Genomic DNA, 22,034 nt, shown 5'->3' with positions numbered 1-22,034 from the left:
TCTTATTTCTCTTGAGTCAATAATTACAATCGCAATTGCTGAATCACAGAGCAGGTGTATGTTTAAACACATAAGAAACAGCCAAATGGTTTTCAAAATGGTCAAACCACTTTCAACTCCAATTGGCAATATATGAGACTTTCAGTTGACTCACTTTTTGTCAATATTTGGTATTTTAGTCTTTTTACATTAGTCATTATTGAGTCTTCTTACATTAGTCATTATTGAGTGTGCATTGGTATCTCATAGCAGGGTTAATTTGTGTTTTGCTGATGACTTTTGATTATCTTTTCAAGTGCTTTTTAGCCACTTCATATATATACTTCTGTGAAGTATTTGTTCTAGTAGTGAGTGTGCCCACGTTTAAATTTTATTTATTTATTTATTTATTTATTTATTTATTTTAAAATAAATTTATTTTTTATTGGTGTTCAATTTATCAACATACAGAATAACACCCAGTGCTCATCCCGTCAAGTGCCCCCCTCAGTGTTAAATTTTTTTTAATTATTGATTTGTAGGAGATTTTTGTGTATTCTAGATACCAGCCCTTAGTCAAATACTTGTGGGGCAAATACTTTTTCCCAGTCTATGAATTATATTTTCATCTTCTTAATGATGTCTTTTTGAGGGGAAGTGATAGTTTGAAGTTCAATATGTTAATTTTTTTCTTTTCTGTTACTGCTCTTTGTTTCCTGGATAATAAATGTTTACTTATATCATTATAGTCTCCTATAATTTCTTCTAGCTTTATAATTGTAGCTTTTATGGGTAGGTTTGTGATTCGTTTTGAAATACCTTTTGGCATTAGACTGAGGTTGAGGTTCATTTTCTTTCCACATAGATATCTAGTTGTTCTAGTGCCATTTGTTGAAAGACTATACTTTCTCCACTGAACTACCTTGGCTCTTGTTGAAAATCAATTCACCATGTGTGTGGTGGCCTGTTTCTGGACTCTATTCTGTCCCACTGACCTACTTATCTAACCCTGCATCAATATCATGCTGTTTTGATTACTGTAATTTTATACTCTTGAAATGAAATAGTGTAAGTCCTCCAACTTTGATCTTCCTTTTCAAAATTGTTTTGGCCATTTCAGGTCCTTTGCTTTCTCATATAAAGTAAGAATCAGCTTTTCAACTTCTACAAAAAAAAAAAAAAAAAAAAAGCCTAGTAGGATTTTAATTGAGATAGCTTTGAATATACAGATTGAATTGGGGAACCCAGCAACATGGTATAGTGCTCCATGTATTTCTAAACTGGATGGCCTTTTATTTTGTTTAATTTCCTTTTTGCACAGCTAGAATTTCCTGTACAATTTCGACCAGAACTAGTGAAAATGAGCATTCTTTCTTTGTTCCCAATCTAAGGGTTGAAGTATTTAACATTTTGCCAGTTAGTATGATGTCAGCAGTAGGTTTTTTGTAGATGCTCTTTATTACAGTGGGAAAATCTATTTTATTTATGTGCTAAGAGTATTTTTTTAAAAGGATTTTATTTATTTATTTGAGAAAGAGAGAGAGAGCACATGAACAAGGTGAGGGACAGAAGAAGAAGCAGACTCCCCACTGAGCAGGGAGTCTGATGTGGGGCTCGATCCCGGCACTCTGGGATCATGACCTGACTGAAGGCAGATGCTTAACCCACTAAACCACCCATGTGCCCCAAGAGTATTTTTTTCATCATAAATGGATATTAAATTTTGTCATGTGCATTTTTTTGCATTAATTGAAATGATCATGTTTTTTTTTCCTATTCTGTTAATATGGGGAATTACTTCGATTTTTAAAATGCTGAATCAACCTTACATTAATGAGATAAATTTCACTTAGCCATACTATATTATCTGTATATGTTGCCAGATTTGATTAGCTAATTATTTTTGGGGGTTTCTTTTATATTTTCTTTTTCTTTTTTTAAAAATACTTTATTTATTTATTATTTATGATAGACATAGAGAGAGAGAGAGAGAGAGAGAGAGAGGCAGAGACACAGGAAGAGGGAGAAGCAGACTCCATGCCAGGAGCCTGACGTGGGACTCGATCCCGGGACTCCAGGATCATGCCCTGGGCCAAAGGCAGGCGCTAAACCACTGAGCCACCCAGGGATCCCCTCTTTTATATTTTCACAAATGGTATTGGTCCTTCCCTTTTCTTGTAGTCTTCTTGTCAGGTTTTGCTGTTAAAGCCATTCAGGCTTCACAAAATAGATAAGGAAGCTTTCCCTCCTCCTCTATGTTCTCAGAAAGTTTCTATAAAATCAATACTATTTTCTTCTTAAATATTTGATAGAATTCACCAGTGAAACTACTGAACCTGCAGTTTTGTTTGTGAGAAGGTCTTTTAAAAACATATTCAATTGCTTTGCTGGGCATAATGCTACCAATTTTCTGTGGCCTTTTCTGTCTGTTTGATAAGTCATGTTTCCTAAGGGATTTGTCCTTTTTATCATAAGTTGTCAAATTTGTCAGCATAAAGTTGTTCTCATATTATTTTATTCTGTTTTTGATATGTGTACAATTGATAGTTATGTCTCTCTTTCATTCTTGATATTATTACTTTGTGGCTTTCTTCTTTCTTATCTAGACCAATCTACAATAGGCTTATCAATTACATTAATCCTTATAACTGCTCAATTTTTAGTGTCCTTGATTTTCTTGTTTTTGTTTTCTTTGCCATTGTTCCCATTGTTTTTTTAAAAAAATTATTTCCTTTCTCTATTTTAGATTTAATTTGCTCTTCTTTTTCTAGCTTCTTGGGGTAGAAGTTTAGATTGTTAATTTTTAAACTCCATTTCTTTCTAATATCAGCATTAAAAGCTATAAACATCCCTCTAAGTACTGCTTTGGCAGCAGCCCCTAAATTTTGATACATAATGTTTTCAGTATCATTCAATTCAAAATATTTTCTAAGTTATCTTGTGATTTCTTCTTTAACTCATAGGTTATTGTTAGGTATATTACTTAGTTTTCAGATATTTGGGGATTTTCTAGACATCTGTTTGTTTTTGGCTTCTAATTTATTACCCTTTTGGCCAGAGAATAATTTCAGTCCTCTTAGATTTACTGAAACTTGTTTTATGATTCAGAATCTGGTCTATCTTGTGACTGTAACATGTAGACTTAAAGACATGGGTATTTTACAGTGCTATTTTATAGCATTATACCCATAGCGCTTCATAAATGCCAATTAGGTCAGGGTCAAGTTGGCTGATAGTTGTTCAAATCATCTATAGCCTAATTTTTTGTCTGCCTATTTTATAAATACTAAGAAACAGTACAGTATATAGTCTCCAACTATGAATGTGGATTTGTCTATTTCTCCTTTTAGTTACGTTAATTTTTATTTCATGTATTGTGAAGGTCTGTTATGTGATGACTTGACCCTTTTTTTTTTTTTTTAAGATTTTATTTATTTATTCATGAGAGAGAGAGAGAGAATGAGAGAGGCAGAGACACAGGCAGAGGGAGAAGCAGGCTCCATGCAGGGAGCCTGATGTGGGACTCAATCCTGGGACTCCAGGATTACACCCTGGGCCAAAGGCAGGCACTAAACCACTGAGCTACCCAGGGATCCCCAACTTGACCCTTTTATTATCATAAAATAACAGTTTCTTTTTAATAATAAACTCATCTTAAAAATACTACAGTATAGGATTTCTTTTTAATTTTCACTACATTTGGAGTAGGTAACTTTATTCCATTTAGAGCTGTAGAGACTAACTGAAACTGGCCAAGATTGTGTAACTCATAAATATGATGGAGCATACTAAAGTTTTTGAACCTGACAGCAAGTTTTAGAAGTATAGATATTTTAATGAATAAAGTCTTCTATGATAAAGTCTTATACCATGTCATATTTTTATCTTTTTGGTTTTCACAACTTTTTAATTAATATTTATTCCTACATACATGAACCATTATTCTCCTTACTAATATTCATACTTCCCCTATTGTTATTTGTCTCCACTATATCCAGTCCTACCATAAAACAATATAATGAAATTCATATCCCAGTAATAAAAATTAAGATGTAAGCCTCCTAGAAAGAAAATCTTCTACTATAGCAAAATAATTTATCATGACATTTTCTTATTTGTAAGTAAAACATTTATTAATGATTGAAAGCCAAGTATAAATTTACTTGATACAATTATTATTAAGTGCTTCTTTGAAAATTTATAAAATCCTATTTTCTTTTATGTTTGATTTTATACTGTATTTTGGATTACATTTCTAGTTTCAAACTTTATCACATTAAAAAGCAGACTCAAACTTCTTAGCTCTTGATATTCCATTTTAAATGAATCAGTCTATGTTCTCATTCATTTGGGGAATATAAATAATAGTGAAAGGGAATATAAGGGAAGGGAGAAGAAATGTGTGGGAAATATCAGAAAGGGAGACAGAACATAAAGACTGCTAACTCTGGGAAACGAACTAGGGGTGGTAGAAGGGGAGGAGGGCAGGGGGTGGGAGTGAATGGGTGACGGGCACTGGGGGTTATTCTGTATGTTAGTAAATTGAACACCAATAAAAAATAAATTAAAAAAAATAAATAAATGAATCAGTCCTCTATTTTAAATGGACTGAAGGTTAACAGTTCAGGTTGTTTTTACAGTGCATTTGTGTCTTAGTCAACTATGTTATTACTCAAGTTATACAAGAACATTAAATATTAATCTGGCTAGTATTTATCAAATCCAATTGAAAAAGTCAATCCTGGATATGAGAATGTTGGTGTCATATTACAGCTTTCTTTTGCAAAACAAGGAAAAAAGTTTAGTGCATAGAATGCAGAAAATTCTAACAAAATGTATTTACAATTATTTCCCTTTTCTTTATCAGGTTTACCAGAATAAATATTTGTGCAGCTGAAAGTGTTGCTAATAGCAGGTTCTTGGCACCTGCCTCAGGCTAGGCAAATACCTAGTTATAGCCTGAGCATCAGGTTTGGGAGAAGTTAGCTTACTACTATACAAGGGGTTACCATTGTCCACACAAAGGCTTCAGCCTTGTCTAAGTGTACCCTCAGCACCCCACATTATTGAATATATGCAACCTCCACGATGCCCTCTTAAAGGTGTCCCAGTGTAGTGTATACACATTTCTCAGGCTGCAAACTTTGCAGGAAAACATATAACTATTTTTCTAAAAGTGAATCTAAATTCTATCTTGAACCTACTATTTCTATCACTGACAGAATTTCATCATGTTGCTTTCTAGGTAAACTGAGACCAAGTCAGTGGTCTTGGTTATTTGAAGTTTATTCTTAGGCTTCTGTCCCTCCCATTTCTTCCCCCTGTTGTGGGATCTGAGTTCTGAAAGGACTCGGCAGTGTTCAGATGTTGGGGTAGGGCGAAGAGGTAATGAGAACCTGCATCATCACCAAGTCCTTTTGAGAAGTGATCCCCCCTCCTCCTAATCACACTGACCCCTTTCCCTGCTGCATCCGCTGCCAATATTTCCCTTTAGGTACTTCTCTGCGAGGAACTGACTTCAGTGCTGTTGGGCTTTGGTCACCCGCAGAAAACACAGTGAGAGTGGATCAGTTCCTCCTGCGTTTAGCTGTGCCATGTCACCACGGCAGTATCGCTGTTCCCCTATCACGGTGGCATGGAGTGCACACGTAGGAATGGTTCCTCTCCAAGCCTCAGATGGATGGCAGGCATGGTACTCTGTATTTGTGGGAGTCAGGCTAGGCTTTGGTGACAGAGGCCCCCCAAATCTCAGCAGCTTAGATGGGTAAAGGTTTATCCCTTCCTTGGGTGTCATTCTCAGGCCAGCCGTGGTCAGGTCAGCTGCTCCATGCCCTCCTCCCTCTTCCATCCAGGCTGATGGAGCTGCCTCTCTCTGCGACCCTGCTGGTATCAGGGGAGAGGAAAAGAGAATACAGAGAACTTTGTGCGGGTAGTACAGCTTGTACTTCATTGGCCAAAGCAGGGCAAATGGGCAAGCAGAAAGGTATAATTCTCCCCTGGGGAGCTTCTATTTTTAATTAATATGATATACCCCATTATCCCTGGGTTGCTAACTCAAGGGAGGATCTCTTTTGCTATAACAACTTAGCCCGAGGGATTATGAGGGGTCAGAAACCTCTGCCCAGGGCTCTCAGTGTTGCTTCTCATCCAGCTCAAATTCTTCTCCCCAGTCAGGAAACCTTATCTTGTCTTCGGGGAGGGTGGTCTGGTTCTCCCATCTGTTTTCTTCCAGTTGATTGTTTGGGGGTGAGGGAGTTTATGTTAAACTTCTTTCAGCATATAGCCCTTTGAAACTCCCAAGAACACATCTTTTACAGATCACAAACCTTGGTGTTTATCTTTTCTGCTATGAGTTTAAGGAAATGTATTTAGGAACCCAGGAGCTGAGAACTGATTTCTTTTATTCTTTCAGGTTTGTTTGGTTTGTTTGTTTGTTTGTTTTCCTCTGAAGACATGTCGTTTTGTGTCTTCCCCTATTAAATGATCCCAGGAACAATGAATGTTCAGGGGTCAGAGGGGCGATAAGGTGAAGGAGTCAAAGAAAACTTCAATTATTATCTCCAAATGCAATTTCATCATAATTGTAAAGAAAGTGAAGTGGTTGCTAAAATGAAGCCTGCTTGGGGGAGGAGAGATTTAGGGTGTTGTTATCCTGAGCGAATAAAGAACGCTTTTCCTTGATGGTGGTAGATGACCATTTCCCAAGGTCATCTTGGGAAAGGACTTACAGTGCTAGCTTTCTAGCTTTTGCTTGGGACCTTTCCTTCGAGAACTGCAGTGTTTTGCCTGTGGTAGCTCATTAGCCAAACTCACAGGTGAGAGAAATCCATATTGCAGTGAATCCCCACAAAAATGAGTGAAGCAGAAAATGAGCAAAATAAGAAGCTAATCCTTTCCCCTTAGATTCTGGTTTCTTGGACCATATAAAATTGAACAAAACCTCACATCTTAATTTGATGGTACACTTTTCTTGTTTATAGTTATTTATGTTTGAAAAGGCATGATCTATGTGACTATTTATATATAAGAATTTAGCACTTAAAGTAGTATTTTTAGAAAATTTGGGTTACAAATGTTATACTACATGTTCATGGCAGAAAACTTCAAAAATATAGCAAAGCATATAAAAAATAAGAATGTGCATAATCTGGCCTGCCCATAACATCTACAGTTAACAGATAGGGATATTTATTTGTGGTAGTTTTTCTTTTATGTAGACAAACGCGTGTTTTCAAAAAAAAAAAAAGAAAACATTTCTTTTTCTTTTTTTGAAAACATTTATTTAAATAGTTTGTATTCTACTTTTTATGAAAATTTAATATGAAATATAATGGGTATGGGGTTTCTTTTTGGGGTGACAGGCATGTTTGGGGACTACATAGACATGGTGGTTGCATAACAGTATGAATATACTAAATGCCACTGAATTATTTATCCACTTCAAAATGCTTCACTTCATGTTATCCGAATTTTGCTTAAATAAAACAAAAATAAGATTCAAATAAAATAGACACATTGAAAAAATTTAATATGAAATGATGAGTATGTTCCTATGTCATTATATATTCTTTGAGAACATAATTATTAAGGCTGGATAACATTCAGCCTATAAATGTATGGTAATTCATTTGATCAACTTCTTACTGGTCTTTCAGTTTAGACTTTTAGGCTGTTTTTAACATTTCAGTTGTATAAATAATACTGAAATGTTTATATTTGTATTAAAATCTTTGTGTGCCTCCAATGGTCTCTTTAGGATAACTTTCTGGATATGAAGTTGCTCGGTCAAATGATATGAACAAATGGTATGGGTTCTTGGTGTATTGTAGTCCATCATACCCAAGGTCTCATAAATTATAATGTACACCATTATTTTATGTGATACTAAGAGGGAAAATGATGCCAATTAAACACAGTGCTTTCTTATCACCTTACCAGTGCTTTTCTTATACCTTTTATTTTATAATTATTGAAAGGGTTTTCTGGAGTTTTTTCAAAATACAATTAGCTTACATTCTATTCTTGTGTATCCAGAAAGAAGAAGCAAAAATCCTGGCTAACGTATTCATTCCTCAACTTCCTCATTCTTTGGAGTCACTTTTTGACTCTGTGTGGTCCTTGGCCTGAATGCATCAGAAGCATTTGGATGCAGCGTATTTTAAAAACGTGCCCCACTCTCTGCTCTGGGACTTCTTCCAACAGCTGACATCCAGTCTTCAAAATATGATGCATACACCCAGCTGGTGGCAATTAAATCACAAGTGCCGCCTGGCTGACTGTGATGGTAAAACACACCTCAATTGAGAGATGTTAAAATGTGACAAAAATGTGTTCCTGAGAATGAACTTCCCAAAGTTGCGAACAACGACTATGCATTCCTGTGCATGTGATCAGAGGTCCGAAACAAGTAGGGGGCAGAGGAACATGGGCCTCTTTCCTTAAATCCTGAGAGCGAGCAGTCTTGCCTAAGGCCTGGATTGCTTCCCACTATAGAAGGTGGCAGGCTGCGTTTTAGTTTTGTTCAGATATTTATTTTGCAGCATTTATTCCCTGCCCAGTAGATGCTGGTGGACACATGTTCTCCAAGGATCTAATTGCTCCTCCAGCCATTACAATTCCTCTCCATCAAGCCCCCTGGAATGCCCCTTTCTGCCCCTTTCTAGAAACAATGTTACATATTTTTGTATCTTCTGGAACACAAAACAACACTCAGAACATAGCTGATCAGTGGATTCTGTTGAAAAAGTTCAGAATGACTTTCCATCTGGTGATCTTTAAGGCAAAGTATACCCTCAGCCTTGGTGTTGGTCACTTTTGTTGTTCACTTTAGTTTTACTAATAAAGACGTTTTGGTAGAGAAGTGAGACATCACAGACTTTACAAGGACTTAAACAAGGTTCTGGTGGATAATCCCATTGGAAGCTTCCTTCCAAAAATGAGAATTTGGGGCCACATCTTTCTTTTTGACTTGTCCATTGCCTCCTGTCCCCTTTTGTCCTGTTCCTGCCCATAGGTCTGTAAGCTGAATGTCCTCCCTGCCTCTTTCCCTCTGCATTTCTTTTCTGGCTCACTTTCTTGCCTTCACCTCAGCTCGGACCCGTATTTGTTAAAAGAGCATCTAGCTAGAAGGTGTCTCCTTTTGCAGCCCAGCTCACCGTATCCCCTTCTCCGTTCTCCTTTGCTTAGGACTCATGCATTAAAGGTAATCACGTCGGTCTTTAAGGAATCCCTGTTCTCTTTTGCAACACTCAAGTTCAGGAAGTTCCCAAGTTACGACACAATATGTTTCCCCAGTGCCTTTGCTAACAAGTTGTTTGGAACCTGGAAAGAATTTCCAGCAAAAGAAGGCTTTAACTGGTATCTACAGTTGCCAGTTTACAGTTACAAAAACTTACTCAATGCACCACGGCAGGTTAGCATTTGCTAAGTGCCGGTGCTGGGAATTCCAGGTCGCCCTTTCAGCGCTGGGCTGTTGGGAGTTCACTCCCCTGACCTCGTTCTCATATATCATCTGCCACGTTTTTCCTTGTTCCAGTAAACATGATCTTTCTTTAGCACTAGCTTTGCAAGTTGTAGCCCTCCCTATACCATTCATCTGTAAGACACCACAGGAATTTTCTGAACACCCAGGTGAAGCAACAGTAATTGGCACGTGTCAGTCACAATTTAGCCAGAGCCTGTGGGAGTTTGAGGTGTAGCAGGATGTCATGCCCTCTGGGATGAGGTCCATCCCACCAGGAATCAAACGTTATTACACTACCATCTTCAGAGCAAGCAGGATTTCTTGGATGGTCGGGGCCGGGTTACCATACAGGCTGTGTCCTGGGATATGTGTCCTGGTTGACACACAGGAGGTCCCAGCATCAACGTTGAATGAACAAGGACCGAATGAATGGCCAAGGGTTAGAGGAAGGCATCTGGGCACGGGCTCCCCGTGTTTCCCGAGGTTTTGAAGCGTGAGTGGGAAGGCCCTCCCTCACCTCCCCCTCCCCCTCTCCCTGAGATCACCGGGAAGGTCCAACTTGCAGCACACCTGTGATTTCATTTTGCCTTGCAGAGCTCTGAGAGGACACAGTCTTGAGGACATTGTTTTACTTTGCATCTTTCTTTACCAAAGGTGGGTCAGGGGAGGCTTTATACCTCAGCTTTGAAAAACAAAGTATCCAGGACTATTTACCCCAGGAGCTTACTTAAGAAGCCTCTTTCGAGAACTCTTAAGTGTTTTTTTTTTATTTCATTTTATTTCCTGTTGCAACAGAAAGGTGACCAGGAAAGGCTCCAGGCCAGGAAAGTCGTGAACATCTGGGCCTCCGGGGGCTGCGTGCACCCCGGGGTGGCTCTGGGGTGCAAGTTTTAGAGCAGGCATGTGGCCTGGCGGGAAGCCGGGTGCACGAACCCGCAGCCGCTGCAGACAAACGTCTCCCAGGGGAGCGGGCGGGGGTGGGGGGGGGGCGAGGACAGCGGCTCAGCGCTGTGCTCCCGCGCTCCCAGGTGGGCTCCTACCCGGCGGGCTGGCGGGCGGGCGCTCGCGGGGACCGGCTCCCGGGGACCAGCCTGCGCTCGGCGCTCGCCGGCGGGGGGCGCTCCCGCGTGGGAACGCTCGGGCGCCCGGGGCGGGGCGGGGCGGGGCCACCCCTCGCGCCGCCAAACTTTCCCGGGGCTGCGGGCGCGGCGCAGAGGCCGCCCAGAGGACCGCCCGCCTCGTCCTCCGCGGCTGCCCGCGCCCGGCCGGAGCCCGACCCCGGTCGCCTGGTCGCGCTCGGCCCCGAGGGCATGCGGCAGCCGCAGGGGCCGCGCTCCCGGGCTCGGCGGCGGGCGAGCGACAGCGGTGAGTGCGGGCGCCGCGCGCGGGGAGGGGCCCGGGGCGCGCGGGGTGGGGGGCGGCGGGGGCGCACCTCGGCCGGCCGGGCCCGCGGCTCTGCAGGGTCCCCTGGCGTCCGGCCGGGCGCCGAGCTCCCCTGGCACCTGGGACGGGACTCTCCCGGGGGCGCATCTGGCGCGCCGCTCCTGGGTCTGGGGGTGCGAGGCCGCCGGGCTGCGGCGCGGGCGGGGCCTCTGCACAGGTGCTGCTCGCGCTCGGCCCCCGCCGTCGGGGCTGAACGGCGATGCCCCCGTGGAGCCCGGGCAGGAACATTTTTTTCGACCTCCACTTGCGCCCGGTGCGACGGTGTGTCAGGGAAAAGCTCCAAGTCTGCAAGGCATGAAGATTCCAGAAATAGTTATTGCTAACCAACTGGTAACACTGGGGGGGGGGGGAAGGGGGGCGCTTTGCGAGTGAGCGGAGGTCCCCGCGAGGCCCTCGCCAAGGCGCGCGGGCGGACGCGCTGGGCCCCGGGGCAGGGTCACTGTATTGCTCGCCCCCGGCGAGTTGCGACTACCTGAAATTGCTTGGAGGTTTCTCGACTTGTAATTCGAGTAGTGGCTGTGAATATTGGAAACAATTTGGTCTTATTGGGGTAATCATTAAAACGACCCTCAAGAGCAATTTTTAACTGAGTAATTTCCACGAAATGGGTTCCCATCATTTGTCACGGTTCGTGCAACGCATTTCTCCCTCCTCGCTCCCTTGCTGACCAGCGTGTTGCCTGGTCTTGGAGCCCGACTTTAGAAGGCGAAGGTCGCGAAGCTTCTCACGGTTCCTACTTGTTTTTTGTTTTTGTCTTTTAAATAAGTCGGAGTATAAAAGTAAGTGGCAGTTACACACAGAAGGTCCCTTCTTTACCAGGCGCTAGGAGACCATGCACTGCATTAATGCATTGACTTTTCTGTTGCTAAGGAGAGTTGTTCCATTTTCCGGTGAACTGTCAGGAGTTGCTAACCCGGCTTCCCCTGAGACTTTGGATCCAATTTTGTGTGGTCTTGAATCCAGCCAATGGATTTTTCCTCCTTTCCAACCAGAAGTCATACAGGCAGAAACACACAACCTTGGCTCTGTTAACATCATGCTTGTCTAAACAAACTGGACCATTCTGGAAAGGCCAGAAAACAAATCCTGCCGGTGAGGTTTATGTACTTGAGATAAGCTTCCAGAGTTGCCTCTTGTGCCTTGAGACTGTATGGACCCAGTAGCGTGTTCGAGGATGTGTTAGATCTGGACATTTCACCATTTGGACATGACTTAATTGATTGTCACTACCATAGGACTAGGAAAGTAGATCATTTGGGCATCTTTTTCTTGTCTTTTTTTCTTTTTTTTTTTATCTTTAGCATTCCAAACTTTATAGCTTTGATTTAACTATAGATGACACATCTTCTTTTCTAAGCTGGCTGCTTCTCCCCCAAGTTCTCCATCTTTTTGATGAGGGGCAGAAATGCACCATGACTTAAGTCCAGCCTCTTATTTCTTTGGGCTGGGGCAGGGGAATCAGTGTAACTCGAGTGGGAATTACTATAACTCAAATTACCTATTAGCCGTTCTCCTTGGAGTATACATTAGCTCAGAACGCTTTTCTGGCCTGTGATTATACCCAACAGAGTGGTTAAGTTTGATTGCAAGTTTCAAAATGGCAGAGCCTGGGCCCAGGACGTTGTTAATGTGGTGTAAGGGAAAGAGCAGGGCTTTACAGTCAGACCAGCCTTTGTTCCAGGCCAGGCTTTGTGATCTTGGATACTTGCTTCACTTCTCTAAGCCTTAATTTCCTTGCCTGTAAAAATGAAGATTCTAGAAGACAAAGCACTTAGCAGAGTCTCTGATACACAGGAAGTACTCCTTACCTGGTTGCCATCCTTTCCTCCAAGATAAACATTAAAATGTTGGTATTTCTGTAAACATGGGTGCAAATGTACATTGCTCTGGTGAGAGTGCAAGTGTAGATTCCCACGCTGTCGGTGACCTAGAGGTGTTCCACCTACTTTCCTTGCTGGTCCTCCCCCTTCCTGTTCTTCCCTCCATCATTCCTCCTGCAGGGACTGAGCCTCCTCCTCTTTGGCCTTGCTGATCCATTGTTCCTCATCCTGGATTCTGTGTGGATGGGGAGGAGTCCCCTGGAACTCAGTCCTGCCATGGATGGGAGATGTGGAGGTGAGGGGCGCAGAAGCCCTGAGAGTTTGGGCTTTGACAGGACTGAGTTAGGCAGTTGGAGTACAGGGGTCTGGGTTCCAGTCCCTGTCTCACTTTTGTGAGGTCTTATGACAAAGTAAATCACTTGTTGTCCTTGAATCAGTTTTGCCATTTAAAATAACAGGGGTGATAATCCCTTTCCTGCCTACATGCTTGTGCTGGTGGGTGCCGTTAGGTCAGTCGTCTGTGTGAAAGAGCTTGGCACCCAGTGAGGACTGCATAAACATGTGAATTACTGAGACAGGGCCTACAGGTGGGGGACACCCCAGGCAGGCCACCTGGAGGTGGTAAGGTCTGGATGTTGGATGTGCTACATGCACACTACTGCGGTCCCTCTGCACCCCCTCTCCTGCCCTCTCATTGAAGGGGACTTCATGGAGGAAATCCTGCCAGAGGGTGAGAAACTGCTCTATGAGGAATACATGAGGAATACAAGTTTCAGGACTGAGATGACTTCCTGATACGTGATTCCATGGCACAGGACAAAGTTCCAAAGGAACTGTAATTCCCTCTTAGAATCACCTGTCCTGTCTGCTCATCTCAGTTCTTAGTGGACAAAAACATAGCCGGTTAGGCCAGCCAGCCAGTGAGTCAGAAGAGCACGGTAATGCAATTGCTGGACGTTGAATTGGGGTGCCTGATGCCGTCCTCACTGGCCTGTGCCTTCTTGCTAACTTGGGTCTTTAAGGTTCACTCTGCAAAGCATGAGTCCAGCTCCTTGCATTTCCATACTGCAGACAATTAAGGTAATTATTTAATTGAGTCTGAATGATGCTTGCTTTCTGCCGGCCCTGCCTGCTGAGCTGGGAGAGTGGTGCCCAATGAGTGGAAGGTTCGGATTTCCCGGTTGCACCTGCCCCTCTTTGACCCCGCCCCACCCCCAGGCTGAGGTCTTTCTCCTTTTTCCTCTTCCCTCTGCATCTGCTGCCCCTGCCTCTGCAGTACCTGACCCCTGTTATCCCGTCCTCTGTGCCTCTTGCCTTGAATTCCTCCCTTGCCTGTGACCCCTGACATCACCCAGCTCCCATGGACCTTGCCTCCCCACCTCAGATATGAATCATTCATACGCCTTAGGCTGGGCCAGACTGGGTGTCACTCCGGAAAACAACCTGCCCAGTACAGCCTGCTCCGCTCCTTCCTAAGGGTGTTAGGCAGCACCCCCCCCCCCAATTACTCATCAACAGTCCGGTGTCTTGATTATTCTCTGGGACATTAGGCTGAGGGGCTGCTAGCCTTGGCCCTAACTTAGCCCCGTGCAGATTCTGTGGTATCATCAGGGATGGCTTGGCAGGTGGCAGCTCTGGGTTGGAGGGTACTTTAGCCCCTCCATAAGTGCCACCGGTTTGTCCCTCCAAACGAACATGCAGTCTAAACAAAAGCAGTGGGCTTGCTTTGTAAATGAAGCCTTAAGGTTTCCCTGGTCTCCCTTTACAGATAGGCTGCCCCAAAGCCCCTCCTCTACAGAAATTCCAGAGCTGCCTGCAGATAGACTCGGACCATAGAAGTCCAAGGTGGGCAGTGGAGTCAAGTCAGAGGCATTCACTCCCCATGGAGCTAGAGAAATCCAAAGTTAAGCTCTTGGCAAAGCTAGTTGTTGAAGACCAAAACAAGAGTTGAGGTAGAGAACCCACTGACTCATTTTGCCTCCTGCCCTGGTTGATTTTTAATAGGTTAGTCCTTTGAATGGGGGCCCTTCCCCTGAACTAAACTGAAAATAAGTATAACCTTTTTCTATACCCCCATGGCATTTGGATGAGTCAGGGTTCTCCAAAGAAACAGAACCAGCAGGATATATATAGATATACGTGAGTGTGTGTATTATTGGAATTGGCTCATAGGGTCATGGAGGCTGAGAAGTCCCATCATGTGCCATCTGCAAGCCGGAGAACCAGGAAAGCTGGTCACGTAATTCAGTGAGAGTCTGAAGAACCCGAGAACTGGAAGCACTGTTGTCCAAGGACAGAAGAGGATGTATGTTCAAGCAACAGCACAAACTTGACCTTCTTTCACTTCTTTGTTCTCTTCAGGATCTCTGTGGAAGATGACACCCACTCATTGGTCAGGGTTATCTTCTTTACAGAGTTTATCAGTTCAAATGCTAATCTTTTCCAGAAACGCCCTCAGGGACACACCCAGATATTTTACCAGCTGTCTGTGCATCTCTTCACTCAGTTATGTTGACATACAAGTAACCGTCGTACCACCAAATCAGGGAATTGACATTGGTACTACTCTCTGCCATCCAGTCTACAGAACCCATTCATATTTCATCAGTCACCCCCCTCCCCCCAGATATCTCTTTTCTTGCTTTTCCATGTTACATCGTTTTGTCCCGTCCTTTCTGGAATAGTTGCTCAGACTTACTCTGTTCCCGAGGTCCTTACAGCTGTACAGGTCTTACACACTCTGTAGGCTGATTATCCACCAGGGTCTAGCAGATGTTTCTTCAGTATCGGATGCAGGTCATTTATCCACCAGGGTCTAGCAGATGTTTCTTCAGTATCGGATGCAGGTCATGTGTCCTTGGTGGTACTCAGCTCGTCTTGGTGCATCGAGTTAGAAAGTACACGATATGAAACTGTCCCACCACTGGAATATTGGCCTTGAGCACGGTTATGGTGGTGGCTGCCAAATCTCCTCACCTCAGATTCACCATTTTTCCCTTTGAAATTTGTTGGTGGTTGTGGGGAAGCACTCTGAGGTTAACAGCCTGTTCCTCATTAAACTTCCACCTACCACCTGTACCATTCATCGATGACTTCTGCCTGAATCAGCCACCTCTCTGGAGGTTGCCACATGGTGATTTTTTATTTCCAGCCCTCCTTCTATGTTTGTTCATTGGCATTATACTATAAGGAAGAACTTTTGTTCTCCCTTCTGTGTTTATTCATTTATATTAGGAAGTATTCATGGATTCCCTTTGTATCCAAAATTTGAAATCTGTTACTGTCATTATTTATTTTGATGCTCAAATTGACCTCATTTGGCCAGTGGAAGTCCCTCTAAACTGGTTCCTGTGTCCTTTTGATATCCTGTTATTCATTGAGCATTTTTAAAAAAATATTTATTTATTAATGAGAGACACAGAGAGAGAGAGAGAGGTAAAGACACAGGCAGAGAGAGAAGGAGGCTTCCTGAAAGGAGCCCAATGTGGGACTCGATCCCAGGTCCTAGGATCACACCCTGAGCTGAAGCCAGACACTCAACCTCTAAGTCACTTAGGCTTCCCACACTAAGCATTTGAAAAGTTTCTGGCACCACAAGATATTCTAGGCTTACGTTGTACTTTCCCTGACCTAGTCAGTGCCCCTTTTGGTAAAGGATAGTATCACAAAGATATGGAAGGTTGATGTTCTTATTGTTTCTGGAGTGTCATGCTTTAGACCCCTCAGGGCACAGAGGTAGGCAATGTATGTATATGTGCATGTGTATGTATACACACGTAGTTGTCATAAATTTTTCTATATTAGCCTATGTCTCATAAAATCATGAATTCAAAACAAATAGCTCCAACTCTAATCCAACACCCAGGATTGTCTTTGTACATACCTTTCCTGGCAGTAGGAAGATTGTAACCCATTACCTTTAATATTTTTACTTAATATTTTACTTATTTTTACACTGTTTTACTCATGGTAGCCCATCTCCTAACCACAAAGGCCATCCTGCCTCCTCTGGCTCTCTCCACACTGCTTCTTGTCCTCATCTATCAGGCCTGCTCACCCATGCCTCTCTGTAGAACAGACTATCAACATAAACTCAGAGTGCTTCCCCACAACCACCAACAAATTTCAAAGGGAAAAATAGTGAATTTGAGGTGAGGAAATGTGGTAGACACCAACATAGCCAGATGCTCAAGGCCAATATTCCAGTGGTGGGACAGTTTGACATCATGTGCCTTCTAACGTGATGCTCCCTTTGCTCACCAACCTCACTGGCACCAACCTCACTGGCACCCCGACCACAGCCCATGCCTCAGTGCACCTCCCCCAAACTGCCCCTCATCATACTTTTTTCTCACTTACAAGCTGACCCCTCAGTTCTGGGGAGGGAAGAAAGAGAAGGCAAAGGAGGAGAAGGGAAGGTGGGAATGGAAAGAAAGCCAAGATGAAAATAGTATATATACATTCTTAAAGCTTTTGATACATCTTCCCACATGGCTGTCCCCCAGGTTGTGTCACTGTACATCCTCAAGGTGTGGTCTGTGGATACCGTTGTCACTGTATCCTTGCCAACACTGAGGTCCAGTCAACTGTTTAAACATCAACCTCATAGCACTTCACTTTTGTCTCTGTTATAGCTCACACCATATTCACCTCGCAGCACTATGACTGCTTCTAGTTCTCATCTCACCCTTTAGATCAGGGTTTCTCAGCCTGGGTACCACTAACATTTGGGGGCTGCAGAATTCTGTGTGGTGGGGGCTGTCCTGAACCTTGTAGCATGTGTACCTCTACCCACCAGATGCCAGTAGCGCCCCCAGCTGTGTCCAACACACGTCTCCAGATATTGTGAGATGTCCTGGGGCAGGGGTGTATGGAGGATTAGCCCTGGTTGAGCACCCACGGCTCTAGATTACAAACTTCCTGAGGGCATTTTACATCTTTATACATGTTTGCACATCTCTTTCTCCTGCATTTAATGAAACCGAGGAAATGTTAACTAGACAGGGATGAAAGGAATCCGTGGAGGGGTAGCATTCACCATGACAGGACCAGTGGAACTCATCCTTTTTGTATTCGTAACTTTTCATGTATGGGAATTCCATGACTATCCAAGAAGGAAAAGAAAAGGAATGGCAGCAAGGCTCAGGCATTATTAGTCTTGCTGAGTTAATTTCCAGTCTTTTCTTTTAAGTCAGGTAATTGAATTCTGTGGTCTAGCTCAACAGGTACACTGTTCTGTTGATGGGGAGAGTAAGATGCTTTAGGAGAAGGTGGTTCTTAAGTTATATTGTTCAGTGCGTTAGAGATAAACCTGACTGCTTGCTCTTCTGGACTTTCTCTGAAGCAGGCAAACGGAGTAATCTTTGATACTTTCTGTTGGGTATTTAGAGTTTTATTCTGTCACTTTCATTGGATTATATGGACTTATTCCCATAAACTTTTGTCAAAACTTCTAAGTAGAGATACACTTACAAGTTTTATTGGCATTTACCATAATCCTATTATATTTCTTCGGGAATCAGTAAATGCTTGGAAAAGGCATTAATGTCATTATGGAGAATAAATCTGCGTATTTCATTTCTCATGGGGCATAGAATTAAGTACGGAAAAAGGGTTTCCGTGGTCAGTGTGGCCCCAGAGCCCTGGGCCGGAAGGCTGAGCCCTGGTGAGAGTGAAGCAGGCTGTCCCAGGTTTAGTTTTCTTCTCCGTAACATGGAGAATGCTCTATTTGCCTGTCTCACCGTGTGATCAAATGGGAAAAGAGATGGGAACTCACTTTGAACACTGTTCAGTGGTATGTCAATGAATGTGTTTAGATGGATTAATCTAAGATCCAGACAGAGTGGCCTAGAGTAAGCATGGTAATGTACTTAGAATGCTTCAACCCAGCTAGCTAAGCTCCTCTTACACATACTCATCTAAATGTTGTCAGTGGTGATGGGAAACACCAGCTTGTGACTCCGGACAGGGTGGTAGAGGAGAGAAAGCCTTAGCCTAGAGGGTGTTATGCTGGTGACCCACCCAGTCTGAGGGAGGGGTTTCTTCTTCTGGTCTCCCCCCTTCCCAGAAACCTCTGTTGAGATTCCCCTTCTCGGCCTGTTGGGAACAGGCTTGCCTTGAAGTTGACTGGAGTCTTTCGACTCCTCTGAACTTGGAAGCAGGCTGAAGTCTCTACATTGGCTATTTCATTTATTTTGTCCTAATTACCCAGCAACCCAACAAGTTAGAGCTTGTCTCCCTTTTATAGCAGAGGAAATTAAAGCTCAAAGAGGGAAAGTAACTTTCCCAAGACCCTATTGATAAAAACTGAAAAGGAATGTCAGATTTAAATCTTCCAATAGTCTTAGGGAGAAGATAGTATTATTATTCTTATTTTGTAGATGAGGCAATTGAGGCACACAGAGGTTGAATAACTTGCTAGTAAGCAAGGCCTCGACTCAGGCCATGTAGCTCGAGGCCGTGCTCCTTTGCATGTGCATATCCAGTTTCACCAACAGCATTTGTGGAAGAGATGTCCTTTCCCCACTGTGCATTCTTGGCATCCTTGCTGAAGATCAGTTGACCGTCTACAAGTGGATTTATTTCTGGGTTCTCTATTCTGTTGGTCCCTATGTCTGTCCTTTTGCCAGTACCATACTGTTTTAATTACTGTAGCTTTGTCATATGTCTTGAAATCAGGAAGTATGTAGCCTCCAAATTTGTCATTCTTTCTCCAGATTGTTCCCGCTCTTTGGAATCCTTTGTGTTCTATATGCATCTTAGGATTTTTTTAAAAAGTGCTATGGAGATTTTGACAGGGATAGCTCTGAATCTTTTTTTTTTTTTTTAAGATTTTATATATATATTCATGAGTGACAGAGAGAGTGAGAGAGAGAGAGAGAGAGGTAGAGAAAGAAGCAGGCTCCAGGCAGGGATCCTGACATGGGACTCGATCCTGGGACTCCAGGACCACGCCCTGGGCCAAAGGCAGGAGCCAAACTGCTGAGCCATCTGGGGATCCCTGATAGCTCTGAATCTTTAAATCACTTTGACTAGTATGGATGTTTTGACAATATTGAGTCTTTTTATGCACTAACATAGCGTGTCTTTTCATTTACTTGCATCTCCTTTAGTTTCTTTCAGTGATATGCTATAGTTCTCAGTGTGCAAGTCTTTTGCCTCTTTGGTTAAGCTTGTTTCTCAGTATTTTTTACTCTACTTTGATGCTATTGTAAATGGGATTGTGGTTTTTTTTAATTTTTTTATTTTTATGATAGGCACACAGTGAGAGAGCGAGAGAGGCAGAGACACAGGCAGAGGGAGAAGTAGGCTCCATGCACCGGGAGCCCGACGTGGGATTCGATCCCGCATCTCCAGGATCGCGCCCTGGGCCAAAGGCAGGCACTAAACCGCTGCACCACCCAGGGATCCCTGGGATTGTGTTTTTAATTTCCTTTTTAAATTGTTCATCATTAGTGTGTGGACATGCAACTGATTTTTGTACGTTAATTTTGTGTCCTGCAACTTTACTGAATTCGTTTATTAGGGGGTTTTTTTGTGCAACCTTTAGGGTTTTCTCTATATAAGATCATGTCACCTGTGAACGGACTCAGTTTTACTCCTTCTTTACACATGTGGATGCCATTTATATCTTTGCCTTGCCTAATTACCCTGGCTGGGACTTGCAGTACTATGTTGAATAGAAGTGGCCAGAGTGGGCATCGTTGACTTGTCCCTGGTCCTAGAGGAAAAACTCAGTTTCTAACTGCAGGGTCTGATGTTTGCTGTGGGAGCCACGCTCTTTAACCATTCAGCTCACCTGCTTATCTCCTAGTATTTGAACCCAGACCTGAAGTCTGTGTTCTTCTACTGTGCCGTGTAGCCTCTGCTTTCCCTCCTACACCCCCTACCCCACTGCTGCCTCCCTGCTTTGTGTCAAGCGGCAGCAGAAGGAAGTGGCAGTGCCTTAAGCTTAGTCATGTGGCACTGGGCCCATCCTCGGGCAGGGGGAGATTCGTTCCTGGACTGTAGTTCTTCTAGGGTAGGTATAGGATGACTATATCATCACTCTTTGTTAAATTGAGGTGTCAGAGCATGAACAGTTAAACTTCCAGAATGCCAGTTGTATATTCCATTGATTGTTTAGAAATTTTGAGTTCCCCAGCTTCCTTGGGAAGTACTGTGTACCATTTATTAGTTCCTCTGGGCTAAGCATCTTGCTCCTCACCCTGTAAACATTGCTCTGCTTTAACCCTTGGGCAGTCCCATACAGCCGTTGTTGCTATGGTGCCTTATGTGTAGAGAGAGGCAAAGGCTCCAGCTGGGTCAGCAGTGCATCAGGTCAGAGTCGTTGCTGAGTGTGACCAGCCTACGTCTGACTTACGTCCAGCCGATGCCAGAGCCTCTCTAGTCCCTGGCACTGGTGACCCTGTCCCTCCTGTGTCGTGGCCTCCCATGCTTTCCTTGACAGGGTTGCGTTTACCAGATTCCACAGGTGTAGCCTTTTGCTCTGTGACCTCTGTGTTACGTGCCAGTGCTGAAGCGTTCCTTCCTTGCTTCATGCGGACTGGCCAGCATCTGCTCCGTGATGGAGGAGTAGAAATGAGAGAACTGCATTGAAATAAAACAAACTCCCATCAGCAGGACAGGAGACCTGCAGCTGCACGGGTGCATAAAAATAACGATCATGAAGCCGTGCTGGGCAGGAACTGAAACCTCTCTGCCCTGGTAGGGGAGTAATTCTGCGGCTGGCCCCACTTCTCCTCCCCGGGAGGCACCTCACCAGCACCCTGACCTTGACTTTGGTTCCTGTGAAGGTCTCCCCATCCACCACTCTCTGTGGCCATATCTGAAATGGGTGTGGGAGAGGGTGTGCTCTTGCGGGAGAGGGAACAGGGACCTTTCCAGGCCCAGCTGTGGCTTCCACAGCAACCTGATACCTTAAGGAGTTCCTAGGCCTCCCGGTCTGTTTGCTTCTAGTCAGTTCCACCCAGCAGTTACCGTGTCCACGTTCTGTGGGGGACCACGTTCTGAAGCTTGCCTGACCTCCCGACTTCTGTGCTCAGCCCACCTCTGTCTTCCCTTTTCATTGATCTCTGCTGCCAGGTCCCCTAAAGCATGGACGTGGGCAGGAAGGCGCACCTTGGCTCTGCTCTACTAGAGGCCTGTCTTCCTTTGCTTCAGTGCAGCATCTTCTTGGGAGGCCTTCAGGAAAGTCTGAGGGTGGCCACACCACCCTCTGCTCTTTGGGGTCACAGAGAAGTTAACATTTCTAATCTGTCTCCCAGTTTCTGGATGCCATCTGCCCCTCTACACCTTGGCTTTCAAGCTTACAGACGCTTCTTGCCTGA

The 22,034-nt window shown here is 43.8% G+C and overlaps 1 protein-coding gene across 4 annotated transcripts in view; it reads left to right on the top strand.

Annotated features, from left to right (window-relative positions):
• LPAR3 (lysophosphatidic acid receptor 3) overlaps positions 1-22,034 on the top strand; it is a 97,054-nt gene that overhangs the window by 8,084 nt on the left and 66,936 nt on the right. Inside the window, exon 1 of one of the 4 annotated variants that reach the window (XM_077905243.1) lies at positions 10,080-10,096. The exons of 1 other annotated variant lie outside the window; for it this stretch is intronic. The gene's annotated coding sequence lies outside the window, so the exon portion shown is untranslated. Of the gene's footprint in view, positions 1-10,079; positions 10,097-10,649; positions 10,808-22,034 lie in introns of those variants that run through there. 2 more of the 4 variants (XM_077905241.1, XM_077905246.1) reach the window with 2 other exon arrangements.

This window comes from Canis aureus, chromosome 8 (assembly GCF_053574225.1).
Source record: "Canis aureus isolate CA01 chromosome 8, VMU_Caureus_v.1.0, whole genome shotgun sequence".
NCBI classification, from domain to species: Eukaryota; Metazoa; Chordata; class Mammalia; order Carnivora; family Canidae; genus Canis; species Canis aureus.
Note: the sequence above shows the minus strand (reverse complement) of the source record. Positions and strands in the feature narration are given on the sequence as shown.